This window comes from Hemitrygon akajei, chromosome 15 (assembly GCF_048418815.1).
Source record: "Hemitrygon akajei chromosome 15, sHemAka1.3, whole genome shotgun sequence".
NCBI classification, from domain to species: Eukaryota; Metazoa; Chordata; class Chondrichthyes; order Myliobatiformes; family Dasyatidae; genus Hemitrygon; species Hemitrygon akajei.
Window position 1 is genome coordinate 47,828,613 of NC_133138.1, and position 24,816 is coordinate 47,853,428.

Sequence of the window (24,816 nt, forward strand, 5' to 3'; positions counted from 1 at the left end):
AATATAGAGGTTACACACAAGTAAGAATAACCTAAATAAAAATTAAATAGTTCTCATAAGTTAAGCAAAACTGGGAAATTCACTAGCTTTACAGCTGCGCATCTTTAGAAATGTGGTAGGAATGTCATTCATTTCATGTGTCACACAGTGCTACCACATTTTCAAGGCAGATTATTTACTAATACATTGTCAGCTATCATTCAGCTATGAATGATAAAATTAATTCCGGTAAAATATAAATGACTACTGGACATACAATAATTACTGAACAAAAAGGAAAGGAAAACTGCAATAAGAATATTAGGAACTAACCATTTCACAGCAAACTACGTCATATCCCTCAAAAGGCTTCAGCACCTCAAACAGCTGATTTGAAATTCATGTTTTCTTGACAGCTATCACTTCTTATTAAAAAATGATAAAAGATCTTATGCAGACAGTTCTTTCATGCATCTCAAATGACAACTCTATGATCATTAACACAATTAGCAGATTAACTCAACAAATAAAAAGACATTGTTATCTCTTAACAGCAAAAGCTTAAAAAATCCTCTCACAATTAGGTCAATGGAGAAGACATATGAAACATCTTTTATAATCCAATTCCAAGTTTCTCCACTTCTTCTAAAGTTAACTGGTATTTTAAATTTTTTTCTTGGGTAAATTACCTCAGTTTTTTCCTTTAAAAATCTAATATTGACAGCTTACTAAAGGCTACAGCACAACAAGAAAACCTGCTTTCCTCACCCTTATACATTTGCTGTCCACAACACCTGCTCATTTAGTTCTCTGAACTGCACATTTCACCTCTTTTATTTGTCTTTTCATCTGAGCTATCACAATCTCCCCAGAAGCATAAACTTCCTTCCAAACAGTGACGCAAACCCACCAACTGTTCAGTTGGAGTAGAAAATTTCAATTTTGTAACTGTACCAAGTATTGGCTACATAGTCCTGGTTTCCAGGATGTCAAATTATCTTCAGTCAGATTCTACACTTTTGGAGAAGTAATCCGTCATAAAGCTTCACTTGCTGGAACTCAAGCACTTTCCACAAAAACTCTGAAAAAGAATGTTTACCATCATTATGGTGAACACATTCCATCCTTACTGTATAATAAATACTTAACAATATAACTTATATAACAATATAATATGACAGACCGTGGTGGGTCTCATTAGCAAGAATGACGAGAGGAGGTGCAGTGGCTAATGGACTGGTACAGAGTCAACAGCCTGTCTCTGAATGTGAACAAAACAAAAGAGATGGTTGTTGACTTCAGGAGGGCATGGAGCGACCACTCCCCACTGAACATCGATGGCTCCTCGGTAGAGATCGTTAAGAGCACCAAATTTCTTGGTGTTCACCTGGCGGAGAATCTCACCTGGTCCCTCAACACCAGCTCCATAGCAAAGAAAGCCCAGCAGCGTCTCTACTTTCTGTGAAGTCTGAGGAAGTCCATCTCCCACCCCCCATCGTCATCACATTCTACAGGGGTTGTATTGAGAGCATCCTGAGCAGCTGCATCACTGCCTGGTTTGGAAATTGCAAGACCCTGCAGCGGATAGGGAGGTCAGCTGAGAAGATCATCGGGGTCTCTCTTCCCGCCATTACAGACATTTACACTACACGCTGCATCCGCAAAGCAAACAGCATTACGAAGGACCCCACGCACCCCTCATACAAACTCTTCTCCCTCCTGCCATCTGGGAAAAGACACGGTAGCATTTGGGCTCTCACGACCAGACTATGTAACAGTTTCTTCCCCCAAGCTATCAGACTCCTCAATACCCAGAGCCTGGACTGACACCTTGCCCTATTGTCTTGTTTATTATTTATTGTAATGTCTGCACTGTTTTGTGCACTTTATGCAGTCCTGGGTAGGTCTGTAGTCTAGTATAGCTTTTTTCCGTATTGCTTTTTTACGTAGTTCAGACTAGTTTTTGTACTGTTTCATGTAACACCATGGTCCTGAAAAACGTTGTCTCGTTTTTACTGTGTACTGTACCAGCAGTTATGGTCAAAGTGACAATAAAAAGTGACTTGACTTGAACTATGATAGGACTCCATACTTTTTTCAACCAGATTATCCCACAAACTGGCTTTCATAAGTCTTAAAATATACCCTGACAGTAGATTATTGCCTCTATGCAAGCCTTGGTCCATAGCCCTTTGAAAGCTTTTGAAAATTCAGAAAGGATTGATGAATTATCAGATGCAGATTAAATTCTAAATATGAGCCTCAAGGAATAAAATATGGAGGCAACAATGAGTTCAAATTCTCAGACATTTAGAAGTGCTAAATTAATAAAGCTCGAAAAAAATGGAATCCCATGCCTTAAACAGACACTTAGAAAGAAAAAATGCTAAAGTAATATCTTTTATAAATTAAGCTTCAATTAAGATAATCCTAATTCAAGAATATTACCAAAGCCTAAGAAGGTACAAAGAAGATTTGACATTAGAAATAATTGGGACTGTCTTCATTAAAACATCAGTTATGAAGAATAAGCTTCACTAAAAGCAATGTTAGGGAATGAGATTGGGAAACTCAATAGCTGCTGCAACCCAAACTGATCCAAGTCACAAACTTTGAAAATTATTCTAAATAAATTTTTCAGAAAAAGCACAAATAACCTAAAGTACAAATTGTTGCATCATGCCCTCAGCAGTTAACATACATTTAAATGAATGAGGGATGTCCTGCATTATCCAATAAATCCACAGTTGTCCAAAAGGATTCTTCACCTTAAGTATTGTAGAATTTCCCCACATTCACTCTGCCATGCTGGTCAATGAGGACTCTAAAATCAAAGAAACACCAACCAGCGGCAAGGAGAAACTTAGGACCTTATGCATGCAACAGCAGAGATGCTGAACCTCTTGGCAATTACTGGGAAACATCAGCATTTCCCCCATAAATGCCAAACCAAGAGGAAGATAAATTCTTAAATATGTAGTGATCGGTCAAACATGACATAAGAATTTAATGAAATCAGCCACTGAGAGTTGCCTTTGAAATCCTTTTCTCATTATCCATCTTTATAAAGTTCATAGATTACACACATCAGGATTTCCAAATGGTGTTCAAAGACCTCAAACCCTCAGATCTTTCAGTTGCCTTATTAAAATATAACCCAAAGCGCTGCCCAGATAAAATGGATGGAAAAAGTAATGGGCTCACTGTCTCATAATAAAGGTACTAGGATGACAAAAAAATTCTTTAAACAGAGATTAGTGTATTGGGATTCTCTACCTGGGAGGCTATGGAAATTCAGCCATCAAATTCATTCAAAACAGAGATTAATAGAGTTGAAGGTTTTAAGGAAATTGGATGTTTCTGCACTAAGATTGAAGATTGGCCATGAGCCAAATGGCTCTCTCCTGCTCCTATTTCCTCTGTTCTGGAAATGTCAATGATCATTATGCTTATGAGTTACAAAGCAATCTAATGCTGGAATTACTTCAAGGTGGCCTAGGCCTCAATTGTCAATTTCTGAAACAGACATTAACCTGGATCTTGAGGCAATTTTCTTGATTAGGAACTACTGTTCCTCCATTCAAGAGAGAACATCTTAAATCTTCAGAATATTACATTGTAGATATAGTCAGTTAGCAATCAGGATAACTTACTAATAAGTTTAGTGTTGATTATTTTAAAAATGATGCGATATTCAGTTGAGACAGGAATGACAATAATCATCAATAAGAAAGACTAATGATACAGATGAGATTAATTATCTTAGTTATAACTTTCAGTTTGAACCTAGCTATAGATGAATCAGTCACCACAGGGACGTACGTCTAGATAGAAACGCTTCAGATTACTGGGACATTGGGCAGAATTCTGGGGCAAGAGGAACCTGTTCTGAACAACTCAACATTACGGGGTAATGTTCTCACAAAAAAGCTTCATGGGAATATTTAAAGCAACAAAAGGAAAGGCTCTAGCATTTATCAGCAGAAAATGTGAAGCAGCACTGATGGAAGAAGATGTTATAATGATGGATAGGGGGTAAGTCTTGGGGTATAAACGACAGAATTTATTTGATTAGAGTTAAGGAGGAGGACACTGTCAAACACCTGGGGTTACTCAATATATTACCAAAAATTAAGAAGGTAAAAGAACAAATCTGTCACAAAATAACAAAACCTTTGTGTGGAATATTGAATATATTCAGAAGGATTTCCTCATGTTTTTAGCTTTATGATGAAACAAGATGTAAAACTTAATTGCTGCATGGTTCATGAAACAGAATCAATCAGGGCTTTCAAAACAAGACGATCAATACCCGAGGGAGAACAATGTGCAGAACGACAGAGAAATGAGGGTTAAGTAAATCTGACAGAATCATTCTACACTGGTGTAGACTATATGGGCAGGTCAGCCTTCTTCTATGCCATTATCTTAATATAATGATTAGTAGACAGCATTTCGTAAATAGATACTCCTCTAATTGCACTATTCCATCCCCTCATAGGGAGAGATGTCTACAATTGCTCTTAATAAATCCAATTTCCCAGCTCATTCTCCACACACTTACTTCCTCCAGAGCACACTATTTATCTCCACCAACTTATGAACTGCTTACTCATCCGGTGCAATCTCTCCACATGAATCTTCGAGGACAATGCCACCCCAATTTCATTAGCGAGATCTTTCTATGGCATTGATCTGCCACAAAAGGTGACTGTAACAATCCTCCTCGCACAAAAGTGCTTTTTAAGCATCATCTAAATATCTTAACAATGAAATACTTACTTAAATACGTATAGGGGCATGCAAAAGTTTGGGCACCCCTGCTTAAAATTGCTGTTACTGTAAATAAATAGATTTAATGAGTAGAAGATGAACTGATCTCCAAAAGTCATAAAGTTAAAGATGAAACATTCTTTTCAAATTTTAAGCAAGATTAGTGTATTATTTTTGTTTTGTACAATTTTAGAGTGAAAAAATGGAAAGGAGGACCATGCAAAAGTTTGGGCACCCCAAGAGATTTGAGCTCTCAGATAACTTTTACCAAGGTCTCAGACCTTAATTAGCTTGTTACAGCTATGGCTAACAAGTGCTGACCATGCAGAGTGCCCAAACTTTTGCTTCGGGCCCTTTTCCTTTTTTGTTATTTTGAAACTGTAAAAGATGGAAATAAAAAAGTAATCTTGCTTAAAATATTAAAGAAATGTGTCATCTTTAACTTTATGCCTTTTGGAAATCAGGTCATCTTTTACTCACTTAGCTATTCACAGTAACAGAAACTTTGACCAGGAGTGCCTAAACTTTTGCATGCTAGGTACATCCAAAAATACTCAGCATAAAGCAACACAAATTAAACATTAATATAAATAGAAGTGCAGATATTTCTCTCCTTAGAAATTAAAGCCGAGAATCATCCTCTGGCAAAGTCATCTTGAAAAACATGTTCATTTGAGCAAATACTAGGAAACTGCTAAACTTCTGCACTCTCTCCACAAGAACTCAGCAAATTGTAGATGAAAGAAATGCTAGTGAACAGCCAGTCCAGACTTCCATATTCACACACGTCAGGAAATCTTGACCTTGGTGACACTTACGAGGGGAATTACCAGCAATTGTATTGCTGATCCAATATCACAGATATTGGAGTATTAACATCTACTGGGCAAACAGAATTCGTAAAAGTACTGTAGAGGTTAAGTTCACTGAAGATTTCAGGGATCAACTGGAGAAAAGACAATCTGGCAGAGTTAATTAGGATATTAATAAGGATCCTCAAAGGAAAAGCACTCATAATATAAATAGAGTACATGCAGTTTAAGTGAGAAGTAGTTCAATAAGAAACTGCAACTATTAAAGAAGCAAAATATATAGGTTATGGCAAGGGCTAGGTTTGGAAATATTTTAAAAATTATTGCTCTAGAAATGAAACATACAGTTAAAGTAGTAACAGAAAATTCTCATTTGGGAAGCTAAGGAATGTTAATAAACAGAGAGGATTAAGTCCTCAGTTCCGAGAAAGTGGGAACACATGTAGTTAGGATGGTGAAAGTGGCATACAGTATGCTTACCTTCATCAGTTGGATCCTATAATATAAAAGCTGGGATATAATGTTACAATCTTAGAAAACACTTACAGTACTGTGTTCATTTCTATTTGACACAATATAGGTTGCCCTGGAGAGAATGCAGAAGAGATTCACCAGGATGTTAATTGGATTGGAGGATATGAATGTGCTACTTTTCTCCCCTGTAGTGTAGGAGGCTGAAGGATCACCTGTTCAGAGGTATTTCAAATTTAACAAGGGCTAGAAAGGGTAGATAAAATCCTTTTCCCCATGGTAGTTGTATCAAAAATAAGAGTGAACAGGTGTAAGGTGAGGGGAATGAGTTTTAAAAGAGACAGTACTGGAAATACACAGAGCGGATTATATCCTGATTTCAATGCCAGAGGAAATTGTAGGAATTAGATACAATCACTAAACTTAACCCTTACACTTCACCTTCACAGTATGGTCCAGGTCAATTTTGACCCGGCCCAAGAATCCGCTCATAACAAGTGTCTACACCAAAATTTGGACCGCAGATCTATTTAGAATCTATAAATAGCCTATCTGACATTAATAAATGGGTGATTAATCCTTAATTAATGTTTCAGAGATCTAAAATCCATTTCAATAGACAGGGGTCAAATTTGACCTGGAACAGCCTCAATGTACAAAAATTTGTAGCACCTGTACAAAAGTATAATTTTTAAAATATTTTCAATTTTGCACTTTTTGGGTCACTTTAGGAAAAGTCATCAAATTTCGGCTTTAAAAAAATGGCATTTAGGGTGTTTTTACTGCTGTCAAATGTCAAAATGGGTCAAATTTGACCTGAACAGTACGTAAGGGCTAAGATATTTTTGGCAGGTGCTTGAACAGGCAAGGCATAAAACAAAAAGCACTTAATTGCAGGTAATGGGATTAGTGTAGATGGGCAAAAAATTAATCGTGGACATGGTGGGGTGGGTCAAAGGTCCTGGTCCTGTGTTATACAACTCTATTTAAATGTACATATTGTAGACACAATATACAAAAATAAAAATGTGATGAATTTGTAACCAACAATGAAAATACAGAATCACATTAAAAGGCTTTTATATGATTGTATATGAATAATTGATAGAATTTTAGGAGGCAAAGAATGACCAATAAATTGATAAAGATAAAAGATCATTAAAATGTAAAACTTTCTGCATTCTTATTTTAAAAAGTTATTAAAATAACAGTAAATCCTGATGAGCTTATGACAAGGATTATAGAAACACAAAGAATGTTCAAAATTAAGCAGTTATTTAATGTCTGCACATGAGCATCTCTAAGAGTTTGAAGTAACTCATTACACAAAGACAAAGTACCAGAGAAACTAAAAGTGACCTAAAATAGGGAAATTGCCTGTATCCCAAGAAACCAAAAACAGGCAGTTTCAAAGAGTCCGTATCTGCTTACAAAAAGTCCTAGACAACATTCTGACATGCACAAGTGGCAAGTAAAATCCACCACACAGGGGTGTCATGCAACTGCTATCTCCTGCAGTAAAATCCAACATTATCATCACCAGAATACCAATCAGCAATGTTCTAGAAATCACCACTGACCTGAAATTCAATGTACAAGCCACACAAATACCGTCTGCAAGGGAAGGTCAGAGACTGGGTATCATTATGAATCTATGTATACTCTTTCTATTTTTTAAAAATCTTTAAATTCTTCTCATTTACAAACTTTTCATTTCTTTCACTTTATTCATTTCCTCTGAAAGAGAAAAGTTTATTTGGACTTAAAACAATCTACCAAAATAATAATGGTAAGTTTCCACAAAAATATTATAAGAGAATTAAACAAACATAAAAATAAACAAGTGCCCAAACAGGAAAAAAGTTATACAAATTAAAAGTTATAATTAAAATTTTAGCCTCATTTTCTCCTTCACATGAACCCCAACATTTATAACCCATTATAAACTTACATACTTATGCTTTATCCTCCAATTGTTAATTTGAAAACATGTAGTGTGCAAAATATTACATCAAAAATTGTATCCTTAATTGCACATTAGTTAATACCTTATCTTCCAGTTTTACTTCACATGACTGGCTTAATTCAAAACTTCAGTACAAAAAAAATCTAATAACTACTCTTTTTCCAAAATCATAACTGCATTATAATTTATACTTCTTTGTACATTTCTCCATTGAATTGAAATATTTAATAGCTTTGCTATATAAACAATACTTTAGTTTTGTCTCCACCAAACCATCCAAAAATCTATGCTATATTCATCAGATTTCAAAATCTGATTAAGATCATGGGAGACATAGACAGTAAATAAAGAGACACTATTCCCATCAGAGACCCTGAAGCACAGGACAGAAGGCATAGGGGGACAACCATAGAGAAAATATATCATACAAATAGTTTAGATTGGAGTTCATTGTGCAAGGGAGAAGGAAGCAGCACACTTAGTAATTTCAGAAGGGAACTGGATCAACATTAAGGAGAAAATCTGGAGGAAAGAAAAAAAATGCTGGGACTGGTATAAATTCAATGGGTCAAGTAGCCTCCTCACAACCCATAACATTTTTTGATTCCATTTTTGTGATCAGTAGCAACCTCAAACAAAAAAAGTTACTCCACATTTGGTGGAAAATATGGAAAATTAATTTTTCTTACAATTTTCCAGCACATCTTCATAAACTGCTGCTGACATGTGCAGTTCAAGCTCAAGTAACACTGCATTGCTTGGTTTTCACTGAATTATTATGGGCCTTATGCAAGCACTTTCACTAATGATGTACATCAACAATTTCTCTCAATATTTTCCCAATAACCTTTCAGGTTTTTGGTTACCTGTTGATCTAGGATCATCTGCTCGCATACTCTTCTCAAGTATCAGTTTAACTGGTGCTCTATTTTTCCCCCTTCAAAATCAGACAGCAAAAAAAAAACATAACATTATGATAATTCTATATATAAAAGTGGCATTTTAGTATTAAAATTATCCTGCAGGTTACAATTTCTAAAAACTACAGAATTGTCTGTCACACAGAAAGGCTATGAAAGGTTCACATAAATTCTGTAGAGAAAAGTCTATCTGTGGCTAAATCCCCCCAAAGGAACTCCTACAAATATTTCCATTTCCTTTAAAGGGTCTATGACCTGCAATGCCACTTCTCTTTTGACAGATTAATCCTGATCGGCTGAATGTTTTATCACGTTTTCTGCTTTCTCAGATTTCCAGCAGAGAAGACTTTTGATTTCTATTCAAATATTTCTCAGCTCTTTCCACCTATAACTTTCTAAACACTTATGTAATAATCAGATTTATTTATCATATGTGCATCGAAAGAGCGAAATGTGTCCTTTGTGTTAACCAATACAATCTAGGATGTGCTGGGGACAGCCCACAAGAGTCGACACACATTCAGGCACCAACATAGCATGCCTTCAGTGCCTAGCAGAACCACACTGAACACAGCAAATCAAGCTCCTTTCATTCCTCCCTGCCACCACCCACACGGAGAATATTCCAACCCTAAGATCCTCTGAGCCTCCTGCCACAAGGCTTTACCCATCAGGCTTCAACTTCTGACTGACTTTCAATCTGTGCTGTCAACCCCCAGACTAGCCAATAACAGGACTCCAAACTCCAGGCTCACCAATCCACCCATCCTCATGCCCCTTGCTCACATGGACATCCAATTCTAGAACCCACTGACCTAGGACATCCAAATCACTGGCCTTCAAGTGTGAGCAGAGGACTGGACTCAGGGTATCTTCATCCCATACCCATATCACAGGCCTTTGAGTGCGCAATAGAGGCCTGGACTCTGGATGTCCTTTGTCCCATTCTTAAATATCATTAATTTTCTTGAATATTATTAAACTTCTCTCCAATGATCATCTTGGCGAACTGTTCCTGTATGAAAAACCTAACACAAAAAGGCAGCCATTGGAAATAAGAGGTCATTACAACAACCTCTAACTCAATGTCAGCAAGAGCTGATTATAGACTTCAGAAAGAAACCAGAAGTCCATGAGCCAGTCCTCATCAGAGAATCAGAGGTGGAGAGGATTAGCTACTTTAAATTCCTCAGTATTATTATTTCAGAGGACCTGTTTTGGGCCTAGCATGCAAGTACAATTACGAAGAAAGCACGGTACCCCCACTACTTCCTTCACAGGTTGTGGAGATTTGGCATGGCATTTAAGACTTTGACAAACTTTTACAGATGTGTGATGGAGAATATATTGACTGGCTGCATCACAGCCAGGTATGGAAACACCTACATAAAGTAGTGGATACAGCCCAGTCCATCACGGGTAAAGTCCTCCCAAACATTGAGCGCATTTACATGAAATGCTGTCACAGGAAAGCAGCATCCATCATCAGGGACCCTCACCACGCAGATCTCGCTCTCTTCTCGCTGCTGTCATTAGGAAGAAGGTACAGGAACCTCAGGACTCACACCACCAGGTTCGGGACAACTTCATTCAGTTTCACTTGTTCTATCATTGAAATGTTCACACAAACTATGAGCTTACTTTCAAGAACTCTTAATCTCAGGTTCTTGATATTTATTGCATATTTAATTCTTCTCTTTGTATTTGCAGAGTGTATTTGTTGTCTTCCACACTCTGGGTAAACACACCAGTTGGTGATCTGTCATTGATTCTGTATGATTATTACTCTATTGAGTATGCCCAGAAGAATATGAATCTCGGTGCTGTAAACAGTGACATATATGTACTTTGATAATAAAATTTACTCTGAACTTTCAATCTCATAAAAGTTTGAAATACAGTTTCACTATGCTTGTGAAAAAGTCTCAGATTTTTATTTTCCCACCACAACATGCACATAATTTATATCACTACCATCAATCCCTAAAATCTCTACATGGCACAAAAGTATTTAATATCCATTAAAAAAAATCACTGTAATATACCAACAAACAAAAATGACTAACTTTGTGAACACAGAATCCAGAATGGAAAAAGATCAAAATCAGGTATATTATCAGTCTCATATGATGTGAAATTTGTTTTGCAGCAGTAGAACAGTTAAAGACATAAAATTGCTATAAATTACAAAATAAATTAGGTGGTGCATAAAGAAAAGAACAGGTAGCAGTGTTCATGGATTGTTCGGAAATCTGATGGAGTGGAGCAATCTGTTCCTGAATGGTCCTTTGAGGCTCCTGGAGCCTTGAGACCTACAATCCTGGATGGTAAGGGTTCTTTAATGATATATGTGTTCTCGTTTAAACACTGTCTTAATAATGACATTGATGCCATGATGGAGTTGGCTGAGTCTACAACCGTCTGCAGTAGCTTGCAATTCAGTGCATTCGAGCCTCCATACTATGCTGTGATGCAACCGGTTCACTGTACATCTGTAGACATTTGCAAGAGCTCCTGGTGACATACCAAATCTCTTCTAACAAAACAGAGCTGCTGGTGTGCCTTCTTCATGATCACATCAATGTGTGGATTAGATGCTTCTGGGTGTCAAGTTATGTATCATAAACATCACATCCTAGTTGTGATCTCCATATAATGCTGCTCCCTTATCTTCATGGGAGGGTGGGGGGAGATGGAGGTCTTATTAGGATGAGTGGATACATTTGGCTAAGCTGGACATTTGGAATAATCACCATTGTAATTTGTTTTTGATACTATGAACAACACAGCAATAAAATGAAAAATATGAAGACAACTGGGTGAAATTTGTCAGTATAGTCATCCACACCTATAAACTACTTCAGTTCAGACCAGTTTTAGAGGTCCAAACTCTAAAACCTTCCAAAGAAGTGAAGTCATTAGACCAAATTGAATTCTCCTCAATTAAATGGCTATTGGAAAATAACTATAATAGCTATTAAGCACAAAGAAAAATGAAAAGTCACGCCATATAATGTTTCATTCAAGGATGCAATAATCAGCAGTGTACTTATCCAAAATTTGTTCTGATTACAGCAGAGTAACTAAATACATAACTTCATATATTTTAGTTCTCTTAACTTTCGTATCCGTTCACTTAATTTCAAATATGTTGACCTCAGCCCGAAGTACGTTTTTTTAAAAATAAACTTAAAGACACAATTAATCCAAAATTTAAACCTTTCTTTAATAAGTATTGGCGGTCATTAAAGTGAAGGGGCGGGTAACAAAAAAACATGCATACAACTAAAATTTATCCTTGCAGAAGTGTAACTAAATTACTGCTATAATTTAACGCTCTTAACTTCAATAGGTCGGAGGGGGAGGGGTTCATGGATCTGCATTTAAAGAACTCCGCAGCGAAACGTGCCACTATTGCACCTCTGCGATTCTATTGCACCAACACTGTAGTTTTGGAGCTGCCGACCAACAGAACGACAGAAAGAAAGTGCGCGGTCCATCCACGCCGGGCTGTCGCTAATGAATTAGCCAGAAAGGCCGCACAGCCTTACCAAGGACGGGCTGAACTGAATTACGTACCTCACCACATCCGCTAGAAGAAAAAGTTTTTTAAAAGTAAAAGAAAACAGAAGAGTTAAACACCTTGTTACACATTTAAAAGGAGCTAACCGTGACTCTGAGCGGTGTGAAGGAGGGGTGTTTGCCGACAATCTGTCACGGTCTCAGTGCCATAGTTGCCCCAGTACCGCAGCACTCAGGTACGTCACCACGTAACTACCGCCGGCTCACCAACTGGAGGAGCGCAACCAAAACTCAGCGGCAAGTGGAACAGCTCTGATTGACAGCCAAACTGACCACTAGGCTGATCAACTCTGCGTCACAACCAATCGCCGGCATCAGGAGGCGGAAAATCTTGCTCGAACTTTGGACTGGTCTCTCGGATGAGGAGGGTGTGTGATTCTCTCCTTCGTAACTGCGCGTTTACTGTTATTGTTACAGAAAAGCATACTGGTTGTAAAGTATTTCAAACGTTTTTAAGGATAGGATTTATAATCTGTCCCACAAACCGGAGCCTTCGCATCGACAAACCTTTGCTTCAATATCAATATTTATTACTCTTCGTTATATCCACATTCTTACCCATTATTTCCGATGTTCCCATGGTTAGACATAAACGTGATTCCCAGCTAATAATTTCTTCCTTTCACCAAAGAAACACTGTCCAACATAAATTAAGATTGCCCGTGTCATTGCCTTGGGCATTTCCGCCTCTCTCTATATAAAAACATTCCAGTTTCTAATCTAGCCCTTTCCCTGTCCCTACCTGCTTGCTAGGTAATTACACACAGACTCCATTTCCACTTTGGAATTAACTAGTTCATGCTATATTGTATTTCAACATCCCCCATCAACCTTTTATGAGAAAACTAAAAATCATTGCATGCCTCAATTCAATTCAGAGTCAATGAAGGTATATTGCTAAGTTTAAATAAAATGAGATTTTTTGTCTTTGTTAATGAATTTGGCGGCAACAACACAGATGAAAAATTAAAAAAAACCTTGTACAAATTTGTCCAAATATGCTTGTAAAGTAAAACTTCCGGGTGATGAAAAGGTAATAATGAAATAACACCTACCTGACATATTTTCCTCTCTCCAGAGATATTCTTTACTGGCTGGGCATCTTCAGTATTTTCTGTTTTTATTTGTGTGTGTGTTCTTAGTGCTTCAGTTTGTTTACTATCATCACTGATGATGTGTCCAGAAGCACACAGTTAAATTCAAAATCTGTATAGCTTATATTATTGATATTAAACTATCGGTTTATGTTTTCCTGGTTTAATGTTATTGTTCTCAACAGATGTTGTTTGATTACCAAATTTCAGATCTGTTGTCCAATTTATATATCCCAGAAAAATGACAAGATCATTTTCAAGAGATAAGAATCTTTACTTTTGCCATGATAGTTTTTGTTTAGATTTTGGTGTGTGCTATCAGGACCTGATAAAATGTTGACCTCCCAGATTACAACCAGTGCCATATGATTGTGAATACAAAAATAGGAAATGAATGTAAATGGATGTGTAGTTGAAGAGATTGTACATTCAGATTTCAGATTTAGTTTTAGTTTGTGACAAAGTCAGTGGGAAAGGGGCTGCCACTAAAATCCAAGTAAGAAGGAGATTGCTAGTGGCATTAGTGATGTTGCCTGCAATTCGGATGCAAAAGGTACAGTTTCAATAAAACATATTGGAAGACAGAGGAAACAAGGGCTGAGGAAAACAACATTAATCCCTTAAATAAGTAAATAAAGTGGTTAAGAAAGCAATTAGGTAATTGACTGAAGCTTCACTAAAAGTGCCAAAAGGGAATGTGCAATAAAGAGTCTGTGGGCTACTGTTAGATTGCTTTGCCCGTTTTCTTAGGTCATCCAATGATTTATGAGGTGTAGATGAGGTAGATGTTGGGCAAAGAGGTGCTTGGTTGGAGAGCATGAGGTAGTTTGGGAGGTAGAGAGATCATTTCTACCATTTAGGCCAGGTTTTTGTGTACTTCTGATAGAAGAACCAGCTGAAACACTCTTTCTCCATTCTGAATAAGCCAGGGAATCAAGACTCAGTGGGAATATTATATTTTTCAAAGTGGCTTGGAGAACAAAATTGAATTGTTTCTTCTGTCTACTTGGTAATCATTTGCTGTGAGAAAGCTCTTAACAGGGTGCCTGTTTTAAGATTGATGTCAGGGGACCAAACAATGTGGCCCTGCATTGGAGATGACTGAGAATAATTAGAACCCTTATTGAAGATGTTGGTCTGAGATTTGTTCACTTAGGCTGCAAATGGATCAGGAGAATTTTGTGGTGACAGCTCCCTTCTTGTGCTCTGAAGAGTCTGCTGTGGATAATCCATGTCTCCACATGGATTCAAGAGGGCAAAGATTGTTGCTGCATGGTAGACCAGGTCAGTTTTGAGGGGCTGATCTTTAAATATTTGTTTCCTCAGATGGCCGAACGCTGAGCTAGTGCATTGAAGTCTAAAAGATTCCTCCCAAGATCATGGAAGTGATTCATATTTTTCAGTGTCTTCTCATGACCTTTATTGGAAGTGGAGTTGGTAATGGACCTTTGTTTTGCACGTGTTTAACTTTAGAGACAACTAAAATATGCAAACGTATTAGACAAATTGCAGTTTGATGACCATGGTTCTGGAGAGGAGACAGCATAGAGTGAACAGTTTCCCAATTGTCATGCAAGTTAGGCATAGTCAACACTGAACTTCTTGGAGGACAGGTGCAGCATTGCGGCAGAAAAGATTAAGATGGTGCTAGTGACATAGCTTTACTTGACACTATTCAAGTTAGATTGGTCAAGATGGCTTCTATCCAAGGTAGTGTTAATCTAAGCATGTTTGAGTGTTTTCTAAAGTATGTCATTTCAGTTCCTATTTTTCTTTGTAAATTTTCCAGATCACTTTCGGACCCAGATGTTATGCCAAAAGAATGTGTTAATATGGGTATGGTGAAAGTGTCTATTACCTTTTGTTATATTTTTACTGTTGAGCTCTGTTTGACAGAATTTCTTAAGCTTATTGAAGTAAATTCTGTCAAAAGACTTCCCTTAATCACACTGTGATCTATTTTCTTTGCCTGTTGATATCCCAGATACTTATATGTTGCATATTCATCCATCGGTTGTACTGTACCCTTCTGCTCTGTTTTGTATTCTGTTAGCTCCATTGCACCTTTCTTTGTGTTCAATGTTCTGCCCAAAGTTGTTGCTCTTCTTCTTCTTCTTCTTCTTATTGTTTATTTTTTCTCAGCCCAGGCTGGTAAAACCTGAGGTATGAGCATAGCCAAACATGCTCATTTGTCAGTTGCTAGGAACCTTAGAGCTATTCTATTTCTTTTTTTTCTCTTTTGATTTGCATTTGCAGTTTGTTGTCTTTTGCACACTGGCTGTCCGGCCTGTTGGTGTGGTCTTTCATTCATTCTATTATAGTTATTGGATTTATTGAGTAAGAAAGTTAATCTCAGGGTGTTTATCATGATATATATGTACTTTGATAATAACTTAACTTTGAACTTTGAGTCACGTGTTCCAAGATTTAAATCTGAGAACAAAGAAGGCAAAGGGGGATGATGTGCAGGTATAACTTGGAAGGGGACCTGTAGATGGCAGTATTGCCATACACCTACTGACTGACATTTATCCGAGGTTCCAGATTTGGAAAGTCCCATTCAAGTCCAAGGTGTAATATCTGTATTTTGTAGATATTACACCCTGGAGCTACAGTGTATCACCGGTGGAGGTAATGTACATTTAAGGGTAGTGGATGGGGCTCAATTAATATCGGCTAATTTGCCTTTGATAATGTTGAGCTGCTTGGGTGTGGTTAGAACTGCACTCATCTAGGGAAATGGAGGGATTACAATGCCAGGACATAGGCCACTTACTGCACTATACCCAGTTTCTAACCTAGTCCAGTGGCCACAGAATCTTTTGTCAATTGAATTTCTGGTTAATGATGACATCCGGAAGTATTGATTGTGGGAAACTTGGTGATGGAATTGCAATTAGGTGTAATTGGCAGGTAGTTCAACATAAGGCCATAAGATATAGGAGCAGATTTAGGCCATTTCACCCGTCGAGTTTGCTTTACCATTCCACCATGGCAAATTTATTAACCGTCTCAATCTCATTCTCATGCCTTCTCCCCATAACCTTTGATGCCCTGACTGTTCAAGAACCTATCAAACTCTGCTTTAAATGTACCCAAATGACTCGGCCTCTACAACCATCTGTGGCAATGAAATCCACAGATTCACTACCCTCTGGTGAAAGGAATTCTTCCTTACCTCTGTTCTAAATGTTCTAGTTCATTCTTCTGAATTAAGTGCATACAGGCTCCTTATATGTTCACCCTTTCATTCCCAGTTCATTCTCGTGAAACTCCTCTGGACCCTCTCCAATGCTAGCTCATCTTGTCTTACATAAGGGGTCCAAAACTGCTCACGATACTCCAAGTGCAATCTGACCAATGCCTTATAAAGCCTCACCAATATATCCTTGCTCTTATATTCTAGTCCTCTCAAAACGAATGCTAATGTTGCATTTGTCTTCCTTATCACTGACTCAACCTGTAAATTAACGTTTAGGGAATCCCGCACAAGGACTCCTAAGTCATCTTGCACCTATGATTTTTTAATTTTCTCTCTGTTTAGAAAATAGTCTATGTTTTTATTCCTTGCACTGAAGTGCATGACCATACACTTCCTGACACTGTGTTCCATCTGATATGTCTTTGCCCATTTTTTTCAATCTATCTAAGTCCTCTGGAGACTCCCTGCTTCCTCAACACTTCTTGCCCCTCCACCTATCTTTGTATTGTCAACAAACTTGGCCATAAAGCCATCAATTCCATCATCCAAATCATTGACGTATAACATAAAAATAAGCGATTCCAACACAAACCCCTGTGGAACACCACTAATCACAGGCTGCCAACCAGAAAAGGCCCCCTTAATTCCTACTCTTTGCCTCCTGCCAGTCAGCCAATCTTATATTCAGAGCAACACACATAAAATGTTGGGGGAACTCAGACTGTGAGACAGCATCTGTGGAAATGAATAAACAGGCAATGTTTAGGGCTGAGACCTTACTTCATGACTGGAAAGGAAGGGGTATGAAGCCAAAATAAGAAGAAAGGAGAGGATAAGGACAAGTTATAAGGTGATAGCTGAAGCCAGGTGAGTAGGAGAGGGGGGACTGGAGTAAGAAGCTGGGAGGTGATAGGGTGAAGAGGCAAAGGGCTGGGGAAGAAGGAATCTGATAAGAAACCTTTCAGCTTCCTAAGCACCTTCTCCTTAGTATTAGCAACTACATTCATCTCTGCCCCCTGACACTCCTGAATTTCTGGCATACTGCTGTTGTCCTCCACAGTGAAGACTGGTGCAAAATAGTTATTAAGTTTGTCTGCCATTTCTTGGTACTCCATTATTACCTGTCCAGCCCCATTTTCCAGAGGTCCGATATGCACTCTTGCCTCTCTTTTATTCTTTATGAATCTAAAAAAACTTTTGGCAACCCCTTTTATATTATTGGCTAGCTTACCTTCATATTTCATTTATTCTCTCTTCATCACTTTCTAGTTGCCACCTTTTGGTTTCTAAAAGCTTTCTAATCCCCTGCCTTCTAATTTTTGATATGTTATATGCCCTCACTTTTGCTTTAATGCTGTCTTTGATTTCCCTTGCGGTTGCCTCATCCTCCCCTTAGAATAGTTCTTCATCTTAGTGATGTACTGTATCTATCCTGTGCCTTCCGCAATTCTCCCAGGAACTCCAGCCACTGTTCTTCTGTTATGATCCCTGCTAGTCTCTCTTATGTTTTGTAACTTCAAAACTCCAACTCCTAGAGAATGCATCTCAACTATATAGAATATAATACAACCACTATATACAGACATACACAGCATAGTCAATTTTAAATTGTCCCATTCAGGCATAAAGATTAAATCACTATTGTGAGATGAAGTTTTTTTCTAACAAGGGGGATCACTCGGCTTAGCAGGTGCGACTTGTGGCTGTGAAACAATCTTAGGTTCTGGGACCCTGACCTCCTCTGTGTTGGTGGTAGGTGTTGACTCTGAGACTGCAGGAAGTGGTTTTGATAGTGGTCGCCAACTTTCTTCTCTAACAATTAACTCTGTGCTCCTCAGTGATGTGTTTTCAGCAGATAATATCAGATGCAATCTACACTGTATAGGAGACTCGTCCAATTCTGTCCTTACCGGGTTTCCGAGTACCCACTTTTGGTCATGTCTGTTGTCCCTCGCTAGGACTGTTTGTCCAGGAGTGAAACATTGAACCTCTTTGTTTGAGGAGCCCTCCATTTGTCTCCGCTGTTTGTCCTGCATACATAGATTGGGTTTCAGAATGCCCAAGCGTGAGCACAAGAGAAGACCAAGGAACAGTATAGCTGGGAGTTGTTGGTTGAGGAGCACGTTATATTACAATAAACAAGGAGGAAATTGGTGAGCTTCCGGTTCAGTGTTAGTGTAGTGTGCTCTGCTGACATTGCTTGCAATGCACTCTTGAGACACTGGACAAAACTTTCTGTGAAGCCATGTGTAGCTGGGTGGTATGGTGTAGAGCTAATATGTCTTATTCTGTTCATTTCCAGGAATGATTGAAACTGTTCCCCCACAAGCTGTGGTCCATTGTCACTGACTAAGTGTTCTGGAGCACCCATCCTTGAGAAGAATCCTCTCAACACATCAACAGTGTGAGAGGCTGTAGTAGAGGCTATTGCGACCACCTCTGACCACTTTGTAGCTGCATCCACTACTACCAAGAAGTCTCTGCCCATAAATGGTCTGGCAAAATCCACATGAATCCTCTGCCAGGGCAATGCAGGCCATTGCCAGGGATGGAGAGGTGCTGCTTTGGCATCTTCTGGACATGTTGGCATCCTGTACAGTGCATGGCAATTGCTCGATCTGCTGATCTATTCCAGGCCACCAAAGCTTCAAGCCAATGCTTTCATTTTGACCACACCTAGATGACCAGCATGTGGCTCCTCCAACTCTTTAGCTCTCAGCTTGGATGGTACAACAATTCTTAATTTCCACATAAGGCAACCCCTGTGAAGGGCAAGTTCATCATGGCACTGCTATAACTGGGGGAACTGGAGTTTCTGCTGCAAATGTCAGCTATTTTGGGTGACAATGTAGACCTGAGACAGTGAGGGGTCTTGTCTGGTTTCCCTTTGGATCATCTCTGCCTTAACAGGGAGATTTTCCATTTGCATTAGGGAGAATGCGTCCTTTTTTTTAAATCACTAATTTTTATTGCAACACCAACAAATTACATTCAATACAACCAGCTGCTGATTACATTTTGACTGTTTAACCCAGCCATCCTCAACCCTCATCCCCATCCCTCCCCCCCACCCCTCTCCCCTCTACCAACCAACTGAATAGTACTGCATACACAGACAGAGCATTCCTATTTTAGCAGAAGATCTTTTAAGTTAGATATTAAATCTGTCCACATTAAGATTGTGTTCGGTCGTGCATCATTTACTTTTGCTGATGATAATGTCCAAAAAGCTCTGAAGCCAGTGAGTATTTGAAATATCATGGGGAAGTTTCCAACGCTGGACTACAATCTTCTTAGCTGCAGTCAGGCCTGCCAGCCAAACTTTGCGTGTTTTTTCTGTAAAGGAAAGGTGGGAGTCATCATTTAGAAGATATACAGCGGGGTCCATTGGTAATTTTACCCCCATTAGTTCTGTAAGAGTACTGATAACCTTCCCCCACAAACCAAAAACCCCCTGGACATTCCCATACAACATGTATAAAAGAGCCAACGGTTCTGTGGGAGCAAAATGAGCAGGAACCAGTCCCATTTGATGTCTAATTCTCAGTGTTAGATATGCTCTATGACAAAATTTCAAGTGTATATACCGATGATTTGGGTTTTTTGAAGCACCAACAGCATCATCCCAAATCGCATCCGGGTCTAAGTTTTGTCCCAATTCAGATATGTCCCTATCCCAGGCTGTTGTGATGGAAATGAGACAGATTCTTTGGCTTTCAAAAGCAAGAGCTCTGGACACACAGTGTTAATAATAAGGAGTTTATTTACAAAGGCAGAAAAGCTTGGGAACAACACAAGTGGCTACAATATTCACAAAAATGTGCTTAGAATAGACGAGTGTGGGAAAAGTCGGGTCGGCAGTACAATACACGGGAAAACAGTGTGGGGACAGAGTACAGGTACACATACAAGCAAGGGAAAAGTAACTACAATGCCTGCCACCCCTTGTCTATGGGCAGGCATGGGTCTCTGGTACAGGGATGACAATAAATGCTCCCACAACCCTCTTCGATGCACACCTTACCACATGTTTCCAGCGTTATTCTGCAGTCTTCAGCCTGGGGTGAAGCAGGGTGGTCCCTCAAGGATGGCAAAAAGAGAGCGAGCCAAGCACATGTAGCACCCTGTATAGGTCAGGGGGCTGGAGGGTCCAGCCCAAGTGATTCACCGGGGGTCCAACGGCTTGGTGCTAGACAGGTTAATCCAACTAAGGTGGCCAATGGTTAAGTGTGCATTGATTAGTTGGGAGGGGCGAAATGTTGACTGGCAGGTGGTGTGACTTCTGACCAGGTGAGGGCAGTGCTGTCACATGACAGGCACGGCTCTCTGGATACACAGGCTTTCATTCCTGATGTGGGCATATATTTCTGGGATTTTAATTTATCATAGATATATGTCTTGGAGCACTCTGTATCCAACTTAAAATGGGATGAGGAGTGTCCTCTTCTGTAAATTTTTCAGGTATTTCTTTTTCCAAGGGTAAACAGGACAATTTGTCACCCTCAATTAGTCATCCTCTTGAATTTGATCTTATAATTGTGTCTTCCATGAAGCAGCCCATCTCTGCATTTGTGGTGTTGTTGTTAGTGGAACACTCCTCTACAGATTGAAAATGGACACCAATGGTTGATGGTCAGTAAACTCTGTCCCACACAAGTCCTGGTTGAAACATTTACATCCCAAACCAGACTCAAGGCCTTTCTGTCAATCTGTAAGTAATTTTTTCTCTGCAGCAGTAAAGGAATGTGGTAAAAAAAAAACTATGGGGTGTTCACTTCCATCACTCACAGCATGTGACATAACTGCACCTATACCATAAGGTAAGGTATAGACAAGTTTCACTGGACGATGTGGATCATAATGTATGACTACAGTGTCTGACGTCACCACTTTCTTTACCTTTTTGAAAGCCACCTCCTACTACTTTGTCCATTTCCATTTTTTCTTGATCTGCAGTAATGACTTCACAGGGTGGAGCACAGTAACCAGGTCTGGCAGGAGCCTGTTATAGTAGTAAATGTGACAGGTCATTTATCCACCACTGCTTTCTCAGCAGACCTGTGTGTCAATCCTGTGACCGCAGTAAAAAACGCATGGTTTAAATTCATTCTTGTCACATCATGCTCTGAACCCATAATCTTCTAACCTTTTTAACACTTTCTTGACTGTTTGGAGATGTTCCTTGTCGTCCTTACCAATAACAATATATTATCCAGGTAACATTGAGTGCCTGGGAAGCCTTGCAGCACCTGGCCCATAGCTTTCTGCCAGAATGCAGGTGCAGATGCTCCAAAAATAAGCCTATTATAATGATAAAGCCTTTTGTGACTGAGAAACACTTTGGACTCTTCTTCTGTCTCCATCAGTAAGTAGGCCTCAGGGAAGTCCACTTTGCTGAAGTGTTTTCCTCTAGAAAGGTTTGCAAAGATCCTCTATCCTGGGCAGGTGGCACTGATCTACTTTCAGTATTGGGTTGATGGTAACCTTAAAACTACCATAAACCCTGACAGACCTATTCTTCATGGCTACTGAGATCCATGGTGTTCCCCATGGGTTCCACTCAACCATGGAAAGAATTCCCTTAGCCTCCATGAGAGCTAGCTCACTGGCTACTTTATCATGGATGGTATAAGGAACTGGATGGGCTTTGCAAAACTTGGTTGTGGCACTTTCATTTAATGCTATTTTACTCTTGAAATGTTTGAGTTCCAATGACATTCTTGAACATTGCTGCAGCATCATCCAGGATCATTCTTAATTCACTTTCATATGGCTTCATTGCAGCAGATGTATCATGCAAATGGTGGATGGATCTCTCATCAAGTTGTAGATTCTCAGTCACTCATGTCCCCACAATGCTGGTCCTCTTGTTCTTACCACATACAAGACCGATATGTCTAGTAGGTTGTTGTATTTCACTGTATGGATATCATTCCCTCAGGAGTTATCTTTTCTTCAGTATAAGTTCTTAGTTGGATACCTGCAGGCTTCAGTGTCTTTCAAATGCTATTCAAATTCATTTTGTGGAATGACTGAAACAGCCGAACCAGTGTCCAATTCCATTTTAATTGATTTGCCATTCTCTTCTGGTGTAAGCCATATTGCTTGTCTCCAGTTAGTTTTCACACTATCAATTTTAAGGTTATACAATCCTGTGTCACTCTCATCATTATCAGATTTTTCATCAACAGCATGCAGATTAGTTTAGTGCTCTTTTTGAAACTGCAACAACTTTTTCCTTTTCTCTCTTGCCTGGACAATCTATTTATTTTTGTCTGCCTGACGTGCTCTTTGTATGTGTCCTACTCTGTTGCATTTTCTGCAAGTTTCACTTTTAAACCAGCATTTGTTTGATGTATGTGAGTCCCTGCCATAACAGTAACACAATTTGTTCAGCCAGGCCAGCTTCTGCCTAATCATCCTATTCTCACCCGCACTGGCACATGACACAGGCAACAATCCAGAAATGACTACCCTGGAGGTCCTGCTTTTCAGCTTTCTACTTAATTCCCTATATTCTCTCTTCAGGACCTCCTCCCTTTTCCTACCTACAGTATATTGTTGGTACCAATATGTACTGTGACTTCCAACTGCTCCCTCTGTCCCTTTGGATCTGAACTGAAGCATCCATGACCCTAGCTGCTAGGAGGCAACATATCGCCTGAGTGGCTCTTTCACATCCACAGAATCTCCTGTCTGCTTTTCTAACTATGGAATTCCCTACTACTAATGCACTCCTCTTTCCCCCCTCCTGTCTGAGCCACTAAGCCAAACACAGTGACAGAGACCTGACCAATGTGGCTTTCCTCTGCTAGGGCACCATTCCCCCCCACTTCCTTTTCCATCCTAGACCCCCGCCCTCCACCTGTCACTCAGTTGCCTGTGTCCTGTTAGAAACATGTTTGTGTTTGAAATTTTTGTGACATGGTTGTCAGTTGACAGTTATCACCCTATGCCTGAATGTTGTCAAGGTCTAACTTGATGCAGGCAAGGAATGCTTCTTTGCTGAGCAGTGGCAAACGGAAGCAAACAATGCCATTTCTCACCTGAGTTTATGCTTATCCTGAGCAGCTGAGTGGTTGGATTCAGAATGCTGCTCTGACGAAGCCCTGCAGTGAAGGCCGTAGAGATAGTTCTGTCTTGATAAAACATTTTGCTGAGGGAGCTTGTACAGCCTGGGACTAAATTGAAGGTAGAACCTCAAAATAAAATTCTCTGAATTGTCATCAAAGCAATGAGTAAATTCTCGCGGGATTTAGAGGGACAGGGAGTTGAATGCGTGGCTCAAAGAAGATATAAGTATAACTTGCTATTAAAAGACAGGATGGAGGGAGGAAACAGGGAATCTGGAACTGGTAGATAGACACAAGAATATGAACAGATTGGAGGGATATGGATGATACACAGGGAGGAGGACATTTAGTACAAATTGGCATCAAGATCGGCACAACATCATGGGCTAAACAGCCCGTCCAGGGCTGAAGTTTTCTATGTTCTACACTCTAAGTCCAGACGACTGATTGGTTTTTGTCAGCAACTCCGTGGCAGCAGAGTCACGGATTGTAGACAGATGTCAGATAGAACTGGTTAAAAAAGATAGCTTAATGTTTGACAGAGCATGAAAAGTAGCTTCCTCATGGAAAAAATATTCACAAAAATAATGCAGTTTCATGTGAAGCATGAATCTGAAATGTGGGTGTTGGCCACATGAAAGAAAATGGTAATAGCAATGTCAGTTTTGCCTATAGCTTTGTGTCATGCGTTCAGCAAGAAATTCTTGTACTTTCAAGGAAAGACCTGGATAACTATCTTGAAGTGTTTTCTACATACACCACAAGCACAAGCATCTGAGGAAGAATCAGAAGTTTATAGTACCTTTTCAGTGGTAGATGAAAGATTGCAGTATGGTAGTGTTGATAAGACCATTGTTAAATAAATATCTGCGAAGATATTGGTTGATTGATTTAAGATGACAGCAGATATGAGGAGTTGTTCAGTGTAATACATCGGGGAACTG

At 39.2% G+C, this 24,816-nt stretch overlaps 1 protein-coding gene and 1 long non-coding RNA gene across 8 annotated transcripts in view; one reads left to right on the forward strand and one right to left on the reverse strand.

The window, feature by feature from the left end:
• LOC140739326 (mitogen-activated protein kinase 9) overlaps nucleotides 1–12,714 on the reverse strand; it is a 52,672-nt gene extending 39,958 nt beyond the window's left edge. For 2 of the 7 annotated variants that reach the window (XM_073067520.1, XM_073067519.1), the window contains exon 1: nucleotides 12,591–12,714. The gene's annotated coding sequence lies outside the window, so the exon portion shown is untranslated. Of the gene's footprint in view, nucleotides 1–7,615; nucleotides 7,637–8,867; nucleotides 8,939–12,563 lie in introns of those variants that run through there. The other 5 variants (XM_073067517.1, XM_073067516.1, XM_073067514.1 and 2 more) reach the window with 5 other exon arrangements.
• A 111-nt stretch (nucleotides 12,715–12,825) lies between these two features.
• LOC140739327 (uncharacterized) lies at nucleotides 12,826–19,976 on the forward strand. Its single transcript, XR_012101604.1, has 2 exons — nucleotides 12,826–12,871; nucleotides 19,102–19,976. It is a non-coding gene; the product is annotated as an uncharacterized lncRNA (long non-coding RNA).
• The last annotated feature ends 4,840 nt before the right edge of the window (nucleotides 19,977–24,816 follow it).